At 42.4% G+C, this 21,949-nt stretch overlaps 1 protein-coding gene across 2 annotated transcripts in view; it reads left to right on the forward strand.

The window, feature by feature from the left end:
- LOC116158325 (ubiquitin carboxyl-terminal hydrolase 3-like) overlaps positions 1-21,949 on the forward strand; it is a 121,331-nt gene that overhangs the window by 75,322 nt on the left and 24,060 nt on the right. For both annotated transcript variants that reach the window (XM_064481719.1, XM_064481718.1), the window contains 2 exons: positions 2,239-2,324; positions 3,324-6,430. The gene's annotated coding sequence lies outside the window, so the exon portion shown is untranslated. The remainder of the gene's footprint in view (positions 1-2,238; positions 2,325-3,323; positions 6,431-21,949) is intronic.

The following is a 21,949-nucleotide window of genomic DNA, read 5'->3' on the forward strand; positions in this document are numbered from 1 at the left end:
GGATAAATGAGGAGTTTGGGATTAGCAGATACACACTACTATATATAAAAGAGATAAAACAACAAGGGCCTGCTGTATACACGGGAAGTGTAATCAATATCTTTTGATGAACTATAATGGAAAAGAAAACAAAATCTAGTGGTTACAAATTAGTGTAATTTGAGCATCTTACTCCCTTCGGCTTGTCCATCTGCAGATGCGAGTGGGGCTGAGAGTGAACTGCGTGCTGCTGAGGGGGCTCTTTCCCAACACTGTGTACACGGTCATGGTCCAGGCCATCCTTTGTGACCTCACCAGTGAACCTATCAGCACAAGGGAGGTCACCTGTAAGACATCACTGGTTTTCCTTCTTCCCTTGTTGCTGTGAACATCATGTTCATTAGGCTTTTTCTTTTTACTCGATGATGCCAACAATAATTTGATAATTTATAGGTAAGTTACAGGGTGATTACTTACTGCAGTCAAATTTGAGAATTAAGACAATTTCTAGCCTTGTGGCAGCATCTTACATTGGTTCTAGGATTTGCATTTATCTTTCCATATTAAGCATTCCTGATTTTGAGATGTATCTTATAGTCAGTGGTGTCTTACAGTTGTTCTTGGTGAGTTGTCAAAAGGGGAATAAGACAGAAAGGAATGGAGCATCTTAGAGTTGATGTTGTAGATCCACAAAAGATGGTGTATAGCACTGGCAAGATGGGAATGTTGGGTGAGTGCAGTTTTGGTGGAAGATACTAAGTTTAAGATCAAGATGTTCCACATTCTTGTTGAAGTAGAAACTCTATGGCATATATGAATAGTCTCTTTCAGTTAAGTAGATTAATCAACTAACTCAATGTCAAAACATACTGATCATCTAGGACACTCCAGTCCTGTGCTCAGGTGTTGGGAATGAATAACAGACAGCACGGAGGACACGAACTCCTTCATGGTTTGCACTTCTTGTGTGTGTGTTCAGCCCTTTTGTGTTCCTGGTTTGTTTCCCTAGCATTTAGGTGGTTTTTCTTGAAAAGTGACAGTGATTGCATCTAGACCCTTGCCTTGCCTAGTTTTGTTTCTTGCTTCTTGAGGTGGGTACACTGGGATGAATGACCTGGCTTAAATGTCATGAGTCTCAGCTCACATTTCTAAGGAAATTAAGATGTTGGAAAGAGCCTTCAGTGGGGGAAGGGGATGAGACAGGAGCACGGTGAGACAGAAAAGAGGCACCTGCAAGGTGGGGCAGGAGACACTCATTGACAGCAAGTAATTGTCTTCTATATGTTGGGTCCTGTCAGGAGCTGGGGGTCTGTAGGAATGGAGTGGTGGCAGATGGGAAGAGTGGGGAGCCAGCCAAGGGTGGAGACATGTTCTGGGAGTGCTGGGAGAGAAGTCCCAAGAGTCATGGTGGGATGAGAGATGAATGTGGTTCTAGATTTGGATGTGGGGCTGGACTGCAACAGCAGAGGATGGGAGGGCACAGAGATGAAAACATTGAAGGGATGGAGGTGGAGACAGAGATTCAGGAAGAGAGATGCATAGAGCTGAAAGGAGAGACTAAGGAAATTGGTCAAACAGGCAGCTAGAAAGAGTGAGAGATGTCTCAGAGAGCAGAAGGAAATCTCACAGAGGTGCAAATTTCAAACTCCCAGGGGAAATGTTAGGTCTCTTGATTGTGGTGGTGGCTTCATAGGTGTCCACATCTGTCAAAATTCATCAAATTGTGCATCTAAGATATGTGTAGTTTACTGTACAGAAATTATACCACAATAACATCGTGGATATTTCATGGGGATTTTCTCCAACCGTTTAGACTTTTGTGCTGAACTTCAGCTCATCTTCACTCTTGTAACCATTTGTTTTTCTATCACATTCTTAAGGTAGTGTATCACTGATTTTGATTTCTTTCTTAACTGCTGTAACTATCTGGTAAAGAAATATGAGATATACACTTAACAATGAATTATGCTTTATTATAGCTGAGCAACAAATAAGACTTACTTAAATAGAGTAGAAGAAATTTAACATAGAGAAGTTAGAGTTGAAATAAAAATTTAAATTTACTCTATTTTTAAGAAGCTTTCTTAAGAAGAATTGAGCTGTATCTGGTAGAATCATGGTGCTTGTGTCATAACCAGTTTGTTACTCTGCTGCACACCTTTAAGTTTTCTCCAAACAACTTCTTGAAAGCTTGTGTGGGTGCTTTAGAGCTTTGTGGTTGAGAACCGCATCTGGACCTAATTTGTCCTCCATCTCCAGGGCCTTTGCCCAGTCCTCGAGGCCTGAAACTCCGCGACATGACTCACAGCACCAGGAATGTCTTGTGGGAACCTGCCCCTGGAAAAGTGAGTAAATATATTGTCCGCTACAAAACACCAGAAGAGGTTGTCAGAGAAGTAGGTTGAGATTAGAATGGGTTTAGAAATACTTGTTTTCCTAGTAGGTTTAGCAAAATAACCTAAGCAAGCCTAAATGATAGCATATTTTGCATACTTGTCATTTCATTGATCTAGTGTTGAAAACTTGTTCTATTATATATTAATAATATTCTTTGAATATTGATAATATATTGGGCTGCCTCACATTTTGTTTAAAAATGGTTTGTGGTGTGATATTAATCTCAAAAACATCATCCCTTAGTAGATGAAGAGTTATGGAATCTAGATGGTGTTTCCCTGTCATCCAGATGCCTATTATGGTGCTCTGCCATCTATGAATGACTAAAAATTGTCATAATAATGTTTCTAAAAATGAAAGCTAGCAAGGGGATGCTGGAAAGAGGTGGGGGGTTGTCAGGTAAAAGGACAAGACAGTTGAAGTTGAGTAGGATGAAGGGAAAGTATGAATAGAATGTTAGAGGAGTGTGCCTTGGCACTGAGCATTTTTGAGATGATGTTGGGGATGGAGAGCTGTATCCATGACAACCTGCTTCCAAGTGGGAGCAAATCGAGGGACTTCAGCTGCAAATGGATTTAAAACATATTTGCTAGAGGGACCGTTCATGTGAGGATCTCAGAGGCATTTTTGGAAGCTAGAGATAGTCTCTGTAAGCACCCAGTTATGCACGGTGCTGCTCCCTTGGATTGTCCAGAAGCTCATTTATACACATGAACATGTTCATTTCTTTCCAGGGTTCAGTTTCAAAAGCAGTACAATGACCATGGGGTCTCACTTCTTGTGTGTAATAAATAAGCTAATGGGAGAGTTTCTCTTGAGAGGAATAAGGCAGTGATGTGAAGGGAGGCAGGGGAAACGATTCGGTTGTTTGAATTCCTAGGCCATCATTTACCAGACAGTGGTGCCAGACACTGCTCAGGTCCATGCATTTTTTGGCTGTCTTATAGGTGGACAGGTCATGGGCCAGCACACCTCTTGAAGACCTCTTCTCACAGACCATGTGCACAGTCAGCGTTTCTGCAGGGTGTGACGAGGGGGCTCCCCCAGGGACTGCTCAGGAAAGCACCCATGAGCTGCGCTCGCACTTCATTGATCATTGGGAAACAACACCGTGTGCACATGTCACTGAACCTCCTTTGTTACTTCATTTCTTCATGCTATTTTTTTGCCCAGGTTTAATAATGTTTGGGTTCCTAGACTGTGTTTTGCTTATTTTCTTCCCATCTTCTATCTTTGTGTCTGTTCCTTTTATGATAACTTCTCTCCTACTATTCTACCTGCCACTGTCACTCATTCATTTTCCAGGTACTTGACAGCTCTGTGTGTGTGTGTGTGTGTGTGTGTGTGTGTGGAGAGGGGTGGGGAGCAAGAATATTCTTGATGTATGTTGGACATTGTCTCTGGAAACCATGCAGTAGTTATCAAATGTTTTGAGATCTTCCTATATGTAAAGTGCTGTCAGGGCTAGGAAAATCTAAGCATCCTTACCCTTAGTTTGTGATTTCATTGCAGAGGCAACAGTACCTGAGATCATGTAAGGAAGATGAGGCATGTGGCTCTCAGAGGGAGGGCAGACTTCTGCAGTGGCAATGTGGGGGAGATGCTGGGCCCCTGCCCGGGCCCTGCCTTCTCTGCTCCATTCTGAGGCCACTTCAAGGAAGAGGTGTCCCTATCTCCCTCTCATGGTGCTTGCATAGTAGGGAACCCAGTTATCATTGCCTGTTGATCTTTTTCTATCGATTGGATTTTCCCCTCCTAATGAAGGCAGAGACATGTTTATGTTGCTCAATTTGTATCTCCAGTTTCTGGCCCAGTGCTCAGCACATAATTTCCTAATTCAATAGTGGTTAAGAAATTGAGGTCTGGAACCAGCTAGGTTCCTAAGAAATACCATGGAGGCCTCACAGGTAACTCAGAATTTTCTAGTAGCCACATTAGAAAAGGTAAAGAGAAAAACAAAATGAATTTTAATAATGTGTTATGTTTTACTCTGTATATCCAAAATATTAGCATTGTAACATTTATCAGTATCATTATTATTAATGAGATATTTCACATCTTTTTGGTAATAATTGTTTTGCAATCCAGTATATTAATTTACATTTATAGTACATTTCAATTCAGATGCCACATTTCAAGTACTCAATGGCTACATGTGGCTGGTGGCTCCTATGGTGGACAGCACGGGTCTAAAAAAGTTAAATGACTTGCTGAGCCTCACCCAGGAAGCTAGTGGTGGGATCAGAGCTATAGCCTGGAACTTTTCCTTCCTATCCAGCAAGGCTCATGAGGCTTAGAAACTTCTCCTTTGGTGCCCAGCTGTGTATCCATGCTTAAGACATCTTGTCAGGTGTCACAGCCTGCTCTGAACATCAGCCAGTACCCACTTCTGCTCTTTTCTGGCCAGGTAATACGTCTTAGCAACTTCAGTTGCCTTCTTGGCATCAGTTCTTACCCAGAAGGGTATTGGCTATAGATGGAAATGTATCCACATGAGCAGAGGGACAGGTTTTTCATAAACATAGCAGGAGTGGTCAAGAGAAGACAAAGTCAGGAAGAAAGACCAGTGGAAGCAGGTCATTTAATATACCAAATGGATACTTTCAATGTACGTTTGTAATCCTTAAGATTACCTTAGAACTTTTAGATACATCCAAAGTGCATTCCTTATGGTTTGTTTGTTTTGCAGTTGTGCTTGTGAAAGTGGTACCAGTCTCTTGATCTCATTTTCATTATAAAGATTAGAAACAAGTATTTTGATGGCTTTTGAGTTTTGTGTATTTGGCTTTGGTTACCAGGAGATAGAGAAATAATTGACAATGAAAGCTCGGAACTGGTGGCAGACATTCCAGATGGCTTGAGCTGCAAACTAAGTAGACTGCTGGTCAGTAGCAGGGCTCTTAATTGGGATTTCAGCTGACACCAGCACTGCAGGGCTATTCCTGTCTCTGGATAGAGTCAGTATGGTCAGCGGCACGTTGTGTTTAAGGTGAGTGATCTATAGGCAAGGCTTACATGTGAATTACTTAGATGAGAACATTTTATGGACCCCGAAGGCCCATGCTCTCTCTATATTGTGGGCTAAAATTTGCACTTAATGTGTATTGTCGTGTGGAGGAGTCCATAATTTTTCTTAAATTCCCCCAAAAATGTGAGGGGCAAAGTGATTAAGAACCACTGAGTGACTAAATGCAAGCTTTTTTTAAAAAAATCACCATTTTAGTAGAATATAAATAGTAACCTATTACATCCATAAAATGCTTGCAGTTTTCAGAGCCCTGTCTCATATTTAACTTTCAAATGGACTGAATTGGTAAGATAGTTGGTTCTAAGCCATGCATCAGCCAGTTTCCTCGTGTCCATGAAAATAGAGCAAGTTTCATTAAATGCAGTTTGTAGGTCACCTCCAAAAATGTCATCCTGCCTTTCCTCATGGCAGGCACTGTGCCAGCCCCAGCACACCTGCAGATACTGAAGTAAGACCAGAGAGTCTCACAGGGATGTGGGGTCACAGAGCTTCCGCAGTGTTTCTCTGTACAGAGTCACCTGGGCCCCTTCTGGAAGCTCAGACAAGATGGAGGTAGTGTTAACTTTTTTTCTCTTCCCTTTTTCTTTCTTTCTTTCCTTTTTGTTTTTTAAGATCCCATTTCATTATAGGGAAACTTGTTTGAAATATGTATTGCCTCTGTTGCCTGAAAAGCTCTGAATGGAGAACTTTCTACTGTTTTTGGGTCCAAGCGAGAACTGTAGGAGATGTGGATTTTATCACAAGGGAGCACACACCCCAGACAGTGGTGACATCCCTGTGCAGTCGCTCTGACCTGCTTACAGTTCTGTTACACCCCTCCCTCCACCCCCATGTGCACCTGCTCACAGACAGGCCGCTGACTCTATTGTGTTGACTTATTTAGGACCCTGCAGTGGACCGAGGTATCTGAGAGTCTTTGGGGAGACAACAAACAGCCTGTCCATAACCTGGGATCATGCTGATGGGCCAGTTCAGTCACATAGGATCATTTTTGCTCCCACCATTGGTGACCCAGTCGATGAATATGTGAGTCTGAAATTCATTTGAGCATTTTGTAACCTCTTGCCTGATTGGAGGGTGAAGTTATGGTTTCTTCTTTAGGACAGTTGAGTCCTTGACTGTTGTGTGACAGTCACATTTTATATGACTTTCTCTTACCTGGACAATCAGAATCCTCCCCAGCTTGGGGGTGGTGATGTGGGGCTGTGCTTGATGGTGCAGTGGGGGCCAAGGCTGAGGCAGGAGACCTGGAGCCCCTGCTGCAAGTTCTGGGCCCTGAGCAGGGGGCGCTGTCACCTCCCTGGTGGTCTTGCCTCCTGGCCTCCTGTCCTGGGGCCCTGCTGGGATCCTCTCACCTGGACTGGCATCAGGTGAGTTGCATTTCAGGAGGTCTGTCAGAACTCCTGGGCTTATTTTTTTTTCAGATTGTCTGCTCACTTTTCTGTTGGTTCCTTGTGTTTTTCTTACATCGACTGAAGAACTATTTTTAAAAGTTCTATTACCCGGAGGCCCTGGGCTCAGAGGAACCAGAGGCCTGCTGACAAGGGCCAGTGTGGTGCGAGCGCCAGCTGCACAGGGAGGCCGATGTTGGGCCCCTGTCAGACTGCACACAGTGCCCCACAGCCTGGGCTGGACCCAGCCTGGCTGGGGAGACCTCTCGGCCCCCGAGGGGTGGCCAGCCAGGCCCCATGAGGCCTGAAGAATTTTTTTAATGTGGTATAAGTTAATTTATTGATTATTTTCTCCTGCATATACTGCATAGTCTGCATAGTTTGGTGTTTGCAGGTTAATTTTATTTTTTGTTTGTTTCTTACTCATGCAGAATAATCCAGTTCGCTTTACATACTGATCATCAATCCAGTAACCATGCCTTAATTCCATTACTAATTGTGAATGTCTTTGGATTATGGTGGATTTTCCATGCATACAATAATGCCATGCACATACAGTGACAGTTTTCTTGCTTAAAATTTGACCTTTATGCCTCCTATTTTGTTGTTATTGTTATTGCATTATATCTGACTGCCTTCAGTACAGTATTGAATAGAAGGGGTGAAAGCTGGCATCTGGTTCTGGTTACAGAGAAAACGCTTTTAATATTTGCATAATATTTGTATTGTTATTGATACCAAGTCCAAACTTTCTCTGCTTGCTGCATGACAGGCCAATAATTCAGGAGACGAGGTGTTGGGGCAAGGAATAGCAACTTGATTCAGAAAGCTGGCTGACCAAGAAGATGGCCGAATAATGTCCTGGAGAACCATCTTCTCCGAGTCAGAATTCAGGCTCCTTTTATACTAAAACAAGGAAAGGGAATGCTTGGTTGTTGCAAATTTCTTGATGTATGAATTCTTTGTTCTTGGAATCCTATGTTCTTGCAGCTGTGCATGTGGTTCAGATCCTGTTGTCCCTGTAAACGTCCAACAAAACAAGTGTTATTTTCTATGTTGCAACTTGTTATCTTTATATGAAATGGATAAGTGTTAATATCCTTAAAGGTCAAAGCCTTGGGAACAGGCTCTCATGTATATTTCAGCCTATTGGCAACACTGTTTTACAAAAGGTGCAGAACCAGCAAGACTAAGCCTAGGAAACAACACAGGGTTAAAGTCAAAGGAACAGGTCTAATATGGAGTCAGATTTGTTCTTTTCTATTCCATTGTCAGTTCACTTAGATAATCAGATTCAGGACACTGCCTTCTTTCCTTTTGCTTTTTGTTTTCTAGTTTGTGGTTCTCTGAGATTATTTCTTCCTGCCTGGATTCTAAATATTATTGGACTAATCATGCTCCCTCATGTTAGATTCATTTTTCTATTTCCTCCCTCTGCACCTCACTTTCTAGTTCTGTCTAGTAAAAAGCCAGTTTTCAGTCTATTTCCTTCCAAAGAATATGGTCAATACTGTTCATGGAATTTCTTTTGGTAAATAAATAAAGATGGCAATCTTTATTAGAGTTCTACCACAGGGGGAGAAGTAACTACAGCTGAAGTGACCTGGATAATTGCAGCCGCCTGCAGGACCTGGCTGCACAGTTGCTTCTATAAAGCAGAATGGAATTGTCACTTTTGTTTTTGAACAAAAGGCAAGAACTTGCTGTCTTTTTATGTTCCTCTCCTGTGCTGTTTGGGCTATACCTTAAAAGTCCTGTACCTGGACTCTTAAGAAAATTAATTCCTGGTGCAGAATGCCTTCTCTTTATTCCAACATTGCTTATCCTGAAGTGTTTGTGCTGACTCATCAGAATGGGGTGTTAGTGCAGACGTACATTACTGTGCATAGAGTAAGCCCATCCCCTGCCATGCCCACCTTCCTCACCCACTCCGGAAATTGCAAGAATAGGACCCAGAATATACATCTCTTAGAGAACCACAATTAGACAGTTGCTGTATTCTTAGAGTTAATAGTAGCAGCCCTCCTCTATGTAGCAAAACAGAAACACACACACTCAACCCTCAGCACTTTAAAGAGCTGATTCTGGATATGCTGTACTTCATTTAAGCTTCATTTAGGTATTTTGGTTTAGCAGGAAGCTGCCTAAGAACAATGGAGAGTCCAGTCTGTATCTTGTGCAGAGACCAGAACTCGCCTGTGCTGATGCTCTCATTGCGGCTGCGGTGGCTGTTGCTGCCGCTGCGCTGTGACCATGGCCTGTCCTCCTTGTACTTGTATAACTAATTATAATTTTCAAAGCAGTGTTAACCCCATTCTTTCTCAATCCAACTTTGCAGGATAGGCAATGTAGGTTTTCATATCCTAAGTTCTGTATATAAATGAAAACTGAAGTTCAGAGATGTGAAGTGGCCAGGATCAGAAGTGACTAAGTAGCAAACGTAGTCTAGTAGGATGAAATTCTGTGTCCTTATGTTCTGGTTCCAAGTTTTAGCTACTTGAAAGGCAGGTCTGAGTCCTGGCTCTGCCACTGGCTGTCTTGGGAAGAATTGCTTAACTATTTCAAGCCAGTTTCATTCTCTGTAAAATGATCTGATAACAGACCTTTTTATGATTGTCTTCTAAGTGAGGTAATGTGAATTAAGCCCTTAGCACAATGATCACTAAAGGAAGTGCCCAGCATTACTATTTACTATCATTATTACTATTACTACTGCTACTACTACCAATGCTGCTAAATTTTCACATTACCCCAAATGTGTCCTTTTACAGGTTGCATAGTGTTTTTGTTTGTTTGTTTGCTTTTATTGAGATATAATGGGTATATAACTTTATATTAGGTTCTGGTATATAACAATGATTTGATATTTATATCTATTGTGAAGTGATTACCGCAGTAAGTTTACTTAACATCCATCATTATATATACTTACACATTTTTTTTCTTGTGATGAGAATCTACTTCCTTAGTAATACTGGATATTTTATATGGTGTTATTACTTATAGTCACCATGCTGTGTGTGTCATGACCCCATGTTATTTATTTTGTACGTGGAAATTTTTATCTATTGGCCTCGTTCATCAGTATTGCCCCTCTCCTCACACCTGGCAACCACCAGTCTGTTCTCTGTATCTATGAGCTTATTTGGTTTTGTCTTACTTAGTTTCCACCTATAAGTGAAGTCATGCATGTTTATCTCTGTTTTTTTATTATTATTTATTTATTTGTATTATTTATTACTATTAATTTATTTCATTTAGCATAACGCCCTCAGGGTCAATCCATGTTGATGCAAATAGCAAGATTTCATTATTTTTAATGACTTAATAGTATTTTGTTGTACATATATACAGGCATAGCAGATTTTCTTTGTTCATCCAGTGATGGACGCTTCAGTTGTTTCTGTATCTTGATTATTGTAATTAATGCTGCAGTGAAGATGGGGATGCAGATCTCCTCTCAAATTAGTGTTTTCATTTTTTCCAGATAAATAAGAGTGGAATTGCTAGATAATATATTAGCCCTATTTTTAATATTTTGGAAAACTTCAATATTGTTTTACGTTGTGGATCCACTAATGTACATTCCCAACAGTCACAGGTTTCCCTTTTCTCCGTGTCTTGCCAACACTAGTTATGTCTTGTCTTTTTGATAATTGCCATCCTAACACATGAGAGGTGATAGCTTATTGTGGTATTGATTTATGTTTCCCTGATGATTAATAATATTGATCTTTTTCATGTTTCAATCAGATTGGGTTTCTTTTTGTCATCGTTATTTTTGAGTTCTAGAAACTTTTTAAAAAACATATTCTGTATATCAGCCCTTTTCAGTTATATTATTTGCAGTTCTTTTCTCCCATTTAAAGTTCCCCTTTCACATTATTGTTAATTTCCTTTGCTGTGCAGAAGCTTTTTAGTTTGATATAATCCCACTTGGTTATCTTTATTTTTGTTTCCTTTGCTTTTGGTGTCAAATCCAAAAATTCACCACCAAGATTGATATCAAGGAGTTTGCTGCCTATGATTTCTTATAGTACTTCTATGGTTTCAGGTCTTACATTCAAGTCCTTCATACATTTTCAGTTGACTTTTGTGTATGGCACTAAGATAGGGGTCAGTTTTCACTCTTTTGCACATAGCTATACAGGTTTCCCAACACGGTTTAGTGAAGAAACTGTCCTTCCTCCATTGTGTATTCTTGGCTCTCTTGTCATAAATTATTGATGATATATGCATGGATTCATTTATAAGCTTTGTTCTGTTCCATTGATATGTGTGTTTGTTCCCAAGCCAACACCACACTGTTTTGATTATTTTCACTTTGTAATGAAAGTTGCTTTCTTTTATAGTTTTGCCGGGAGCTATTTTCATGACTAGTAGATGAATTTTATTAAATACCTTTTTACATTTATCCTACTTAATCATTATTTTCTCATTGTGCTTTTCTGCTAGTGGGATAATTTACACAGTTATTTTTGAATCTTGACCAGCCTTGCATTTTCCAATATAGTCTACTATTATTCTGTTATGTTTACATAATGGCTTAATTCATATAATAAAATTTTGTTTGAATATGTACAGCATAGTCCTTCAGTTATATATATATATATATATATATATATATATATATATATATATATATATATATTCCTTTTCATACTCTTTTTCATTATGGTTTATTAGAGGATATTGAAAAAGTTTCTCTGTGCTATACAGTAGGACCTTATATTTTATTTATTTTCTATGTCATAGTTTGTATCTATAGTAGTTTGTATCTGCTTATCCCAAATGCCTAATTTTTCCCCCTTCCTGCTTTCCACTTGGTAATCATAAGTTTGTTTTTTATGTCTGTGAGTCTGTTTCTGTTTTGTAAATAAATTCACTTGTGGCATATTTTAAATTCCACATGTAAGTGATACCATGTGGTATTTGTCTTTATCTAACCAACTTACTCACTATGATAATCTCTAGGTCCATGCATGTTGCTGCAGATGGTATCGTCTCATTCTTTTCTATGGCTGAGTAGTATTCTAGTGTGTGTATGTATGTATACATAGATGTATATATAAAACACTTCTTTATCCATTTATCTGACAAGGGACATTTAGGTTGCTTCCTTGTCTTCACTGTTGTAAATAGTGCTGCTTGAACATTGAGACGCATGTGTCTTTCAAATTTAGTGTTTTCTCTGGGTAAGCCCAGGAATGGGATTGTTGGATCACATGGTAGCTCTACTTTTAGTTTTTTAAGGAACTTCCATACTGTTTTCCATAGTGGTTTACCAATTTACAGTCCCACCAACAGTGTAGAGGGTTCCCTTTGCCCAATATCTCCAGCACTTGTTATTTGTAGACATTTAAATGATGGCCACTCTGAGTGGTGTGAGGTGATACCTCATTGTAGTTTTAATGTGAATTTCTCTAATAATTAGCAATGTTGAGCATCTTTTCGTGTGCCTGTTGGCCATTTGTAGTTTTCTTAGGAGAAATGACTATTTAGGTCTTCAGCCTATTTTGGGGTTTGGGTCAGTCTTTTGTTGTTGTTACTGAGTTTTATGTGCCATTTGTATATTTTGGGAATTAAGCCCTTTTTGGTCACATTGATTGCAGATATTTTCTTTGATTTCATAATTTATCTTTCATTTTCTTTATGGTTTGTTTTGCTGTGCAAAAACTTAAAAGTTTGATTAGGTCCCATTTGTTTATTTGTGCTTTTATTTCTTGCCTTGGGAGACTGACCTAAGAACACATTGCTACAGTTTACATCAAAGAATGTTTTGTGTATGTTCTCTTCTAGGAGTTTCATGGTGTCATGTCTTGTATTTCAGTCTTTAAGCCATTTTGAGTTTATTTTTTGTATATGGTGTGAGGGAGTGTCCTAACTTCATTCATTTATATGCTGCTGTCCAGTTTTCCCAACACTATTTGCTGAAGAGATTCTCTTTCCTCCATTGTATATTCTTGCCTCCTTTGCTGAAGATTAATTTACTATAGGTCCGTGTGTTTATTTCTGGGCTCTGTGTTCCATTCCATTGATCCATATGTCTGTTTTCATGCCAGTACCACACTGTTTTGATTACTGTAGCTCTGTATAATAGTCTGAAGTTTGGGAGGGTCATTTGTCCAGCTTCATTCTTTTTCTTCAATATTGCTTTGGCAATTCTGGGTCTTTTGTGATTCCACATAAATTTTAGGATAAAAGGGCAAACCTAGCAAAAAAGATCATCAACTGGAAACATAAAGAGAGAACCCAGCAGGACAGTCTGAAGGGTGTTCTTGCAATATAATTGGGCCCCATACCGCCCAGGGCGAGCGACCTACAAGCTGAAAAATAAGTCACAAAGACCCTTAAACAGGAATGAAAGTTCTAAGCCCCATGTCAGGCTCCCCAGGGTTCTGGCATTGGGAGGAGGAGGAGACCCCAGGACATCTGGTTTTGAAGGCCGCTGGGGCTTAGCTCTAGGAGCCCCATGGGACTGGGGCAAATGGAGACTTCATTCTCTTAGTAAGCATACACGCAATCTCATGTGCACCAGGTTCAAAGGCAGAGACAGTGACTTCATAGGACCTTGGGCCAGACCTGCCTCCTGGTTTTGGAAGGTCTCCTGGCGACTTAGGGGATGGCTGCAGCTCACCCAGGGGACATAAAAGCTGGTGGGAGACATTCTGGGAGTGTTCATCTACATGAGCTCTCCTGGAGGCTGACACCTTGATTGGATCATTAACACCAAGACCTAGCCCCAGGCAACAGCCTGTGGGCTTAAGTGCTGGGAAGCCTCAGGGCAAACAACATACTTGGTGGGAACAGAGCTCCACCCATTAGCAGGCTTCCTGAGCCAAAAATACCTCTGGACATGACCCTACCCACCAGAGGTCCAGGAACAAGCTTCACTCAGCAGTGGGCAGGCACTGATTTCTCCTGCCAGGAAACCTGTATAAGCCTCTAGTCTAGCCTCATCCAACAGGGAGCAGATACCAGAAGGAAGAAAACAATCCCAAAGCCTGTGGAAGGAATCCACAAACACAGGCCAGATTCCAAACTGGGATCAGCTGGACCCTGGCCCTTGGTTGACAAGAGAGGAGTGCCCTGCTGGGACACATAGGACATCTCCCACATAGGGCCACTTCTCCAAGGTTGAGAACATAATTAACCTACCTAAAAATACAAATAGAAAGATGACAGAATGAGGTGGCAGAGGAGTGATTCCCAGGCCAAAGCACAAGGTAAAACCCCAGAAGAAGAAATGTGAATAGGAAATAGACAGTTTATCTGAGAAAAAGTTTAAAGATGGCAAAGATGTTCAGAGAATTCAAGAGGAGTATAAATGCACAGAGTGAAATTTTTAGCAGAGAGTTGGAAAGTATAAAGAACCCAAACAGACTTAAAAAATAAAATCACTGAAATGATTTTAACAATCTAACACACTAGAAGGAACCAAGAATAGACTAAATAAGGCAGAAGAATGAATCAGTGAGCTAGAAGACAGATTAGTGGAAATCACTAATGCAGAACAGAAAAAAAAATGAAAAGAAATGAGGATAATTTAAGAGGACTCTGGGAAAACATGAAGAGCACTAACATTCACATTATAGGGGTCCCAGAAAGAGGAGCGAGAGAGAAAGGACATGAGAAAATTTTTGGAGAGGTAATAACCTCAAACTCCCCGAACTTGGGAAAGGAAACAGTCACCCAAGTTTAGGACACAGAGTCACACATGGGATCAACCCAAAGAGGAACACACAGAGGCACATGGTAATCAAATTGACAAAAATTAAGGATAAGGAGAAAACATTAAAATTAGCAGGAGAAAAGCAACAAAATAACATACAAGGGAGCTCCCATAATGTTATCAGCTGATTTCTCAGCAGAAAGTCTACGAGCCAGAAGGGAGTGACGTGACATATTTAAAGTGATGAGAGAGAAAAACTTACAACCAAAAATACTCTATCCAGGAAGGCTCTTGTTCAGATTTGATGGAGAAATCTAAATCTTCACAGATAAAAGCTTAAAGTATTCAGCACCACCAAACCAGCTTTACAGCAAATGTTAAAGGAACTTCTCTAGTCCTCAAACCATAAGAAAAGAGAAGAAAAAGAAGAAAGAAAGAAAGAAAAAAAAGACCTACAGAAGATTGCTTTGGCAATTTGGAGTTTTTAATGGTTCCACATAAATTTTGGAATTGTCTGTTCTAGTTCTGTGAAAAAATGTCCTGAGTGTTTTGACAGGGGTTGCCTTGGATCTGCAGGTTGCTTTGGGTAGTGTGGCCATTTTGATAATGTTGATGCTTCCAGTCCAAGAGCACAAGATACCTTTCCATTTCTTTGTATCATCAATTTCCTTCATCAATGTTTTACCGTTTTCAGAGTATAGGTAACCTCCTTGGTTAAGTTTATTTCTAGGATTTTAATGTTGTTTTTGATGCTGTGGGAATGTTTATGCCAGTTATAACATTCTGGTTTTCGAAGTGAAAAAAAAAATGAATGAAAGGCCACATGGCAAAGTATCCTTCTTTCTTCTGTGTGACTTGTGTTCCATTACCTTTGTGTGGTGCATCTCCTTTATCCAGTCGTCTGTCATTGGGCACTTGGGATGCTTTCGTGTCTTGGCAGTTGTAAATAGTGTTGCTGTTAATGGTGGGGTTCATGTATCTGTTTGAATTAATTCTTATTTTGTGTTTGGCTTTATTCCTTTAATAACTATGTAAGTTTAAAAAGCTAAAGCTCTAAACATTTTTAGAGACAAGTAACAGTACATAGATGTAAATTCTTTTTAAAGTGCAGTAAAAACAGCTGATAGGCTTATGAGGGATTTCCTTTTCTGTGAATGCTTTTCTTTTTTCTTGCTTCCTTTAGAATTCTGCCATTATCTTTAAATTTCACTTTTTGAATGCTGATATGTCTTACTGTGGGTCTGTTTGAGCTGATCTCATTTGGGACTTTCTGATTCCTGTGCCTGGATATCCATTTTCTTTTTCAGATCAGGGACGTTTTCAGCCGTAATTTTATCAGATGTTTTCTCACCCTTTCTCTCTCCCTTCAGGGACCCCTATAATGTGAGTGTTACTATGCTTGATGCTGGCTTAGAATCCCTTAAACTCGTGTAACATGCTTTTTCTTGCTTTTCTGATTGGGTGCTTTTCATTATTCTACCTTCCAGATTGTAATGTATCATCTGTATTGCCTAATGTTCTGTATTACCTACACTTCTGGTCTGATTGGTTCTTTTTTATATTTTCTAGTTCTTTTTAAAAATTCTCCCTTTGTTCATCTGTTCTTTTTCCCAGTTCAGTTCTCGTTGTTATTACTATTGCTTTGACACTCTTTGTCAGGTAAATTATCTCTTTTCACTATGGTTATTTTCTTATTCTTCCATTGAAAACATATTCCTGTCTTCTCATTTTAAGTCTCTGTATCGCTGTGAAATTAGGTAAAAGTTACCTGTCCCAGAGTTAAAGGTGTGTCCTTGTGTGAGTGTGTTCCTGTGCGGCCTTCTGTGCCCAGAGTTGGACCTGAAGTGATCCTGGGCTGCCCTCTTCCCCCGGGACATGCTGGCAGCCCCTGCAATGGGGCGGCAGAGCCGGAGTCAGAGGGACTGGAGCCAGTTCCAGGTTTGAGCAGGGGCTTCTCCTCTGCTCAGTGACTGTTCCAGCTGTTTCAGGGGTGGCATGGGGTCCTGTGGGCTGGAGCAGGATCTCTGTAGGAGTGGGGTTCTCCTGGGTGTGGTGGCAGTCTCTGCTTTGGCTTGGGTTGTGGCTGAGGCCTGAGGGCTTGTAGCGGCCCTTCTGTACTGGTTTTACCTTTTCCGCAGTGTGCACACCTTGGCTAGAGGGTAGGTCGGGACAGAGAGACTGGGGCCGCAGCCTTGAGCTAGCCCCACCCCCTGTCAGGTGTGCACAGGAAAGTGAGTTCTGGGGATGGCAGGCCCTGCCCTGGTGTTAGTGCTGTTCCCTGCAGAGGGTGTGCGGGGACACTAGCTGGCCGTGACTGCTGGCTGTCTTTTCAGAGGCAGGGCCACATCCAGGCCAGCGCCACTTTCTCCCATTGTGTGCACGCTCACTTGCAGTGGAAGCCTCCGCCTGAGTGGGGAGCAGCACCAGAACACGAAGGGTGGGATCAGGAGCCTGGGGGAGTCCGGGGGTCCCCCCCAAGCCACCCCTGCAAGCTGGCCAGAGCCCCAGGCAGCGTTCAGCCTGCTGTGTCCCTGCTGCTATGGGGAGTCAGCGGGTCTCTGCACAGGCTTTTCAAGAGCATAGTCTCAGCTTCTTACAGGCTCCAGCAAGCCCGCTGGTGTTCACCCAGCTGAGGGGCTCATAGTCCCAGTGCTGGGCCCCATGCCTGGGTTCCTGAAGCGTGGTTCGGACCATGATGTAAGGCGCGGGTGGTTGTCAGGGCTGGAGTACTGCTAGGAACTCACGCTGTCTGAGCACAGATGCCCACAACTCCTAGTATGTGTGGCTGGTGGGGGGCCCTGCAGGGAGCGTTTCTAAGTCTCTCTGGCACAGACAGATGGGGATCGTTGTGATTATTCCTCACAAAGATGGTTACAAGGACAGGATATGCTGTCTGGTTTTCCAGGAGCTTGAATATTATACTGTGTGATGTGCCCCAGCTGCGTAGTGTGAGTAGCATGACTGAAGGTGCTCTGGGTCCAGGAATGCAAACTCCAATTATGCTCTTGGTAACCAAAGGAGCAGGTCCTAAAGGGGCATATTTACCATAAATGCTCTTAAACATGTCAGTCATGGGGAAACACCAGATTAAGAAGTAGATGCTGTCTGAGTTTAGCATTGAATTATTATTAAATGTAATGAACCTGTAAGATTCTGGGTAAAAAATGGTGCAATGACAAGTGGAAATGATCCAGATAGTACATACAATAAGAAATGAAGTCCTGAATTTAATCATCTTGTCTGATTTTCTCAGTGGGTAATAAATGATTAGGGTTTTGACTAATGTTGTTTTGATTAAACTGTAGAATGTGATGAGTTGTGAGGTGTGAAAGTCTAAGGACATTTGTAGTAAGGTTAGCATTGTCATGATATAGTTCTGGGGGTAAATGATTCCTGGGATAAATGAAGTGGGCTGGCTATGTGTGCTGGGGGAAGAAGACAGGTTGCTGATGCAAGCGGAGGCACTAGCAGAGAGGAAGCCTAGTGAAAAGTGAAGGCTAGTGTCACTCAGTTGATTCAGGAAGAATGAGCTGATAAGGCTGGTTAATAGGCCGTAAGGTGTAGTATTATGTCAGAAGGTATAATTTTTGATAATCATGTTAATGGTATTAATGTAATGTTTGGGATAATGGGTTTTAGCCTTGAAGAAGGTTAAGACTTTGTACATAATCAGTACCGTAGGCATTGGATCCCACAGCTATTATTGATCGTCCTGGGCAGCCTCACAGGCGGGGAGCACTGATAGTAGGTGTTATGGTAGCTGAAGCAGAATGGGTGCTGAGCATGGTGACAGTTGCTGTAATGAGTAATGATGATATTGTGCCACCTAAGTGTAGTAATAAGGGTATTAATTGTGATTTACATATTAGTATCCATTAAGGACACTGTAAATGCCAAAGTGATAGTAATATAGACTAACGCCATTTGATAATTATGAAGTTAATTATTTTATGAGTCAAGATAATGTTTTTGTTTTAACTAATTATCATACATTCATTCTAACCCTCTTTAATTCATTCATAGGCTAACCTTATGGCTACTAGCAATGAGATTACAGGTTGTGCCGTGAAGAGTTTAGTTTTTAGGTTATTCTTTTGAGATGCTCAGGGTAGGGGTAGGAGGAGGCCAATTTCTAGGTCAAATAACAGAGAAGTAGTGACAACTGAGAGTAAATAAATGGAGAAGGTGGGCGTGTTGGCCCTGTAGAGTCACAGTCACATGTGTGTGGCTTGATTTTTCTGGACAGACACTTACTAGCAGAGGTCAGAGCGTGACAGGACAAGCTGTGAGTCTGGCAGTGCACTGGGGAGTGATGGCAGCACAAGCTTTATTGTTTTTTCTCCAGTTACATGGAAAGCCGTAGGTTGGAAGTCAGTTGTACTTTTAAGTCTGAAGAATAAAATGCTCATCAATAGATAGCAGCCTATAGGAACAATCACACTTTATATACAAAACGCTCTATCAGACCGCTGGTTGCAATCCAGTGATTAGATGTAAAGTGAAATTTCAGTTGGTGTAGAAAGCACAGAATGAGAAAAGTAGAGCCAATAATTTTGTGTAGTCAGTGGAAGCTTTTAGCCATAAAAACTACTGAGCCAAAACTCCATCTGCAGTTGTGAATTTTATATTCTCCTGAGGCTCGCAGTGATGTAAAATAAGTTCCCAGAGGAACTGTAATGAATCAGACAAAGTACTGTTTGTGACTTCTTTCTGTTAGATGATGGTGAGCGCAAGTGAGGGGAACTTCAGAGGCTCACAGAACTGAAGAATTAGGTTATTATGGGACCTGTGTGTGGTCAGTGTGGTGGTGTTAGGTGGTATGTGCATGTATTTTTATCTTTTTTCTGATCAGAAGGTAGATAGTCGCTTTAGGATCTATGTGCATTTGCCTGTGTGTGTGTGTAGGTGTGGTGAGAATTTGGTCGTGGGGAGAAACACTGTAACCTTAACCACTCTGTACTGAGAGCTGTAGGACCTCCTTCTCTGCTAAAAAATGACCCTGCTCTTGTCACCACATTGCCATTCGTGACAGCACTTCTTTGTCATGAGTGTATGTAATGTCCTGTTTGTCATGGACCAATGCAGTGCATCCATTTGTAGTTCATAAAGTCATTTATATTTTAAACAAAAAGCACTTATGCGTGATGGATTTTATGTTTTTACTTTTATTTACCCTGGTGCCCGAGTTAATTATAATAGAAGACCCATTTCCTGAGACAAAGTTGACTTGCTGTTAAGAGACAGGAGCACTTGTGAGCACATCCTCACCGTTTGTCCTGACTGATGCATGACTTAATGTCATCACAAGAGGAATTTCCTGAGGAAAAGCCTATGGTCTTCCTCAGAACCTCAGGGAGCAGGTCACAGATGGACTCCAGGTGGATCCCTTTCCAAGGTAGACCTTGGTTCAAGGTAAAGTTCCAGTACTTGGCACCCCTGAGACCCTTAGGTGATTCACACCCCCTCTGTCTTCTCACCCATAAAATGCGTTATTGAGAATGTTGTGTAATTGGAACACTGAACTTTGAATTTTGTCAGTTGGTACATTTTATTGCTCAGTGTGAGACCTCAATACTATTGACCTGATGTTCATTGGTAATTTATAGGGGGTCTCAACTCCTAAGTGTTGGAGGGAATTTTTGTTGACATTAGGAGGAGACCCAGAATCCCTGAAGCCTGCTCACCCAGGATGGGACTCAGTCCCTCCAGGCCGGGGGATCCTGGTGCCAGCACAGCACCTGCAGCCCAGCTGTGGGACCAGGAAGGCCCACAGTGCGGTTGGAAATGCAGCCTCAGTGGGTCTGTGAGGAATCAGGGTCAGCTCCCCACAGGGCAGGCTCTGGAGTTTCCTCCACAATGGCAGCCCATGCTCCTGAAGGTCAGCCCCAACAGGGACAGACATAGAGGCTGGAACCAGCAATCCCAAGAAAAGTGGGAGGTACCGGTCTTTGCAATTATGGTGACCCCTGGGGATCTTAGCTCCTGGGAGGTCAGAGCCTTAGAGCGGGAAGGACTGTGATGACAGGATTCCTACCTTTTCTGCCCCCTCCAATCTGGGCCCCTTCCCAGAGTCGGGCCACCATGGCCCTTGGTCCCTCACCATGCACCCTGGCCTGGCTCCCTCTTTCTTTCCTGCCTTGTCTTGTATCTGCTTCTCCCTACCCTGTCCCCCTCTGTCACCTCCTGTCCCTCTCTAGGACTTGACACCCACCTCTCTCTCAATCACTCATGCACTATCTTTCTCTGCCTATCCCCCAGGCACTCAGGCCCTGGGCTCTGGTCCAGCCTTGTCCAGGACCACAGGGCCACACCTCTTCCAGCCCTCCCACCCTCACAGCCAAGTTGTGGCCCCGGCCCTGCTCACAGTGGAAGAGCCCTGTTACAGAGGCTGCTTCTGCTGGTACTTACTGCTGCACTGCTGTTCCCCCTACTTCCTGGGCAGCACGGACTCACCTTGACCTGTTGGTGGCCCTTGAACAGTTGGTGGCCTAGCCTGAACACCAGGTCTGCTGCAGGGCTGGCCACCTCCCCAGCTGGAAGGAGGGAGGGCCCTGCGGGCTTAAGGGGCTCCTGGAGATTGGATCGAGGGACGTGTAAGGAGCCAGGTGTTTTCACCCAACTCCTCTTTGTGAGTGGCAGAGCGTCCCAAACCACTGACTGCCCCCTGTCCGTTTCTCACTAAGAACACTGTGGGCAGATTTTGGGAGCTCCTGAGACTTAGGAGGGAGCTGCTGCCCTCAGTCCCCCTCGGAGTTTGCCTGGAATTGGGGCTCCTGGGGGCAGCTGGCAGGTCTGGGGCTCAAAGCCTGGGCTAGTGCAGGGCCCTCTCACTGGATTCCCGTGGCCACTCCAGGCATCTCATCCCTTCCTCACTGTCAGCAGTTGGCCACTTTACGGGGACAGATATGACCCTTGAGACTGGCAGGCCCCATGTGCTCAGTATTTCTTGATTGAGTGAATGCCCCCCACACACATCTAGACACCAGTCTTCCCACCACCCTGGAAGGGTTTCTCAGGGCCCCTTGCAGCCAGTACTGCCCCAAAGCACAAATTTGCTTCTGCCCCACCAGGTAGTTTCTGCCTCCTTGGACCTGGGTGTATGTGAATCACCCAGGTGCAGTGTAGGGGGTGTGACAATATATAATTATAATTTATAGTTATATATGTTTTTGGCAAAAATAATAGGGTTTATTTTTATGCATGTGTCATATGTACTTAAAATTAATGTGTCACCTACAGGTGTACTACAGATAAAGATGGCCATATGGGCGTGGCAGTGTGATTAAGATGTGTGCTGTTAAGATCTTCTCCATCTTGTGGACATTCTGTGTACCTTTTGTATGTAGTGCTTAGCGAGGGGGAGTGAAGACTTCCCGCTCTGCTTGTGCAGTTGGTTCCTCTTGGTTCTGTCATTCTTTACCTCATGTTTTTCAGCCACTGCCCAAGGGAGACCCTGGGGATTTGGAGGAAGTGGAAGGAGCA

Source organism: Camelus dromedarius, chromosome 33 (genome assembly GCF_036321535.1).
Source record: "Camelus dromedarius isolate mCamDro1 chromosome 33, mCamDro1.pat, whole genome shotgun sequence".
Lineage (NCBI taxonomy): Eukaryota > Metazoa > Chordata > Mammalia > Artiodactyla > Camelidae > Camelus > Camelus dromedarius.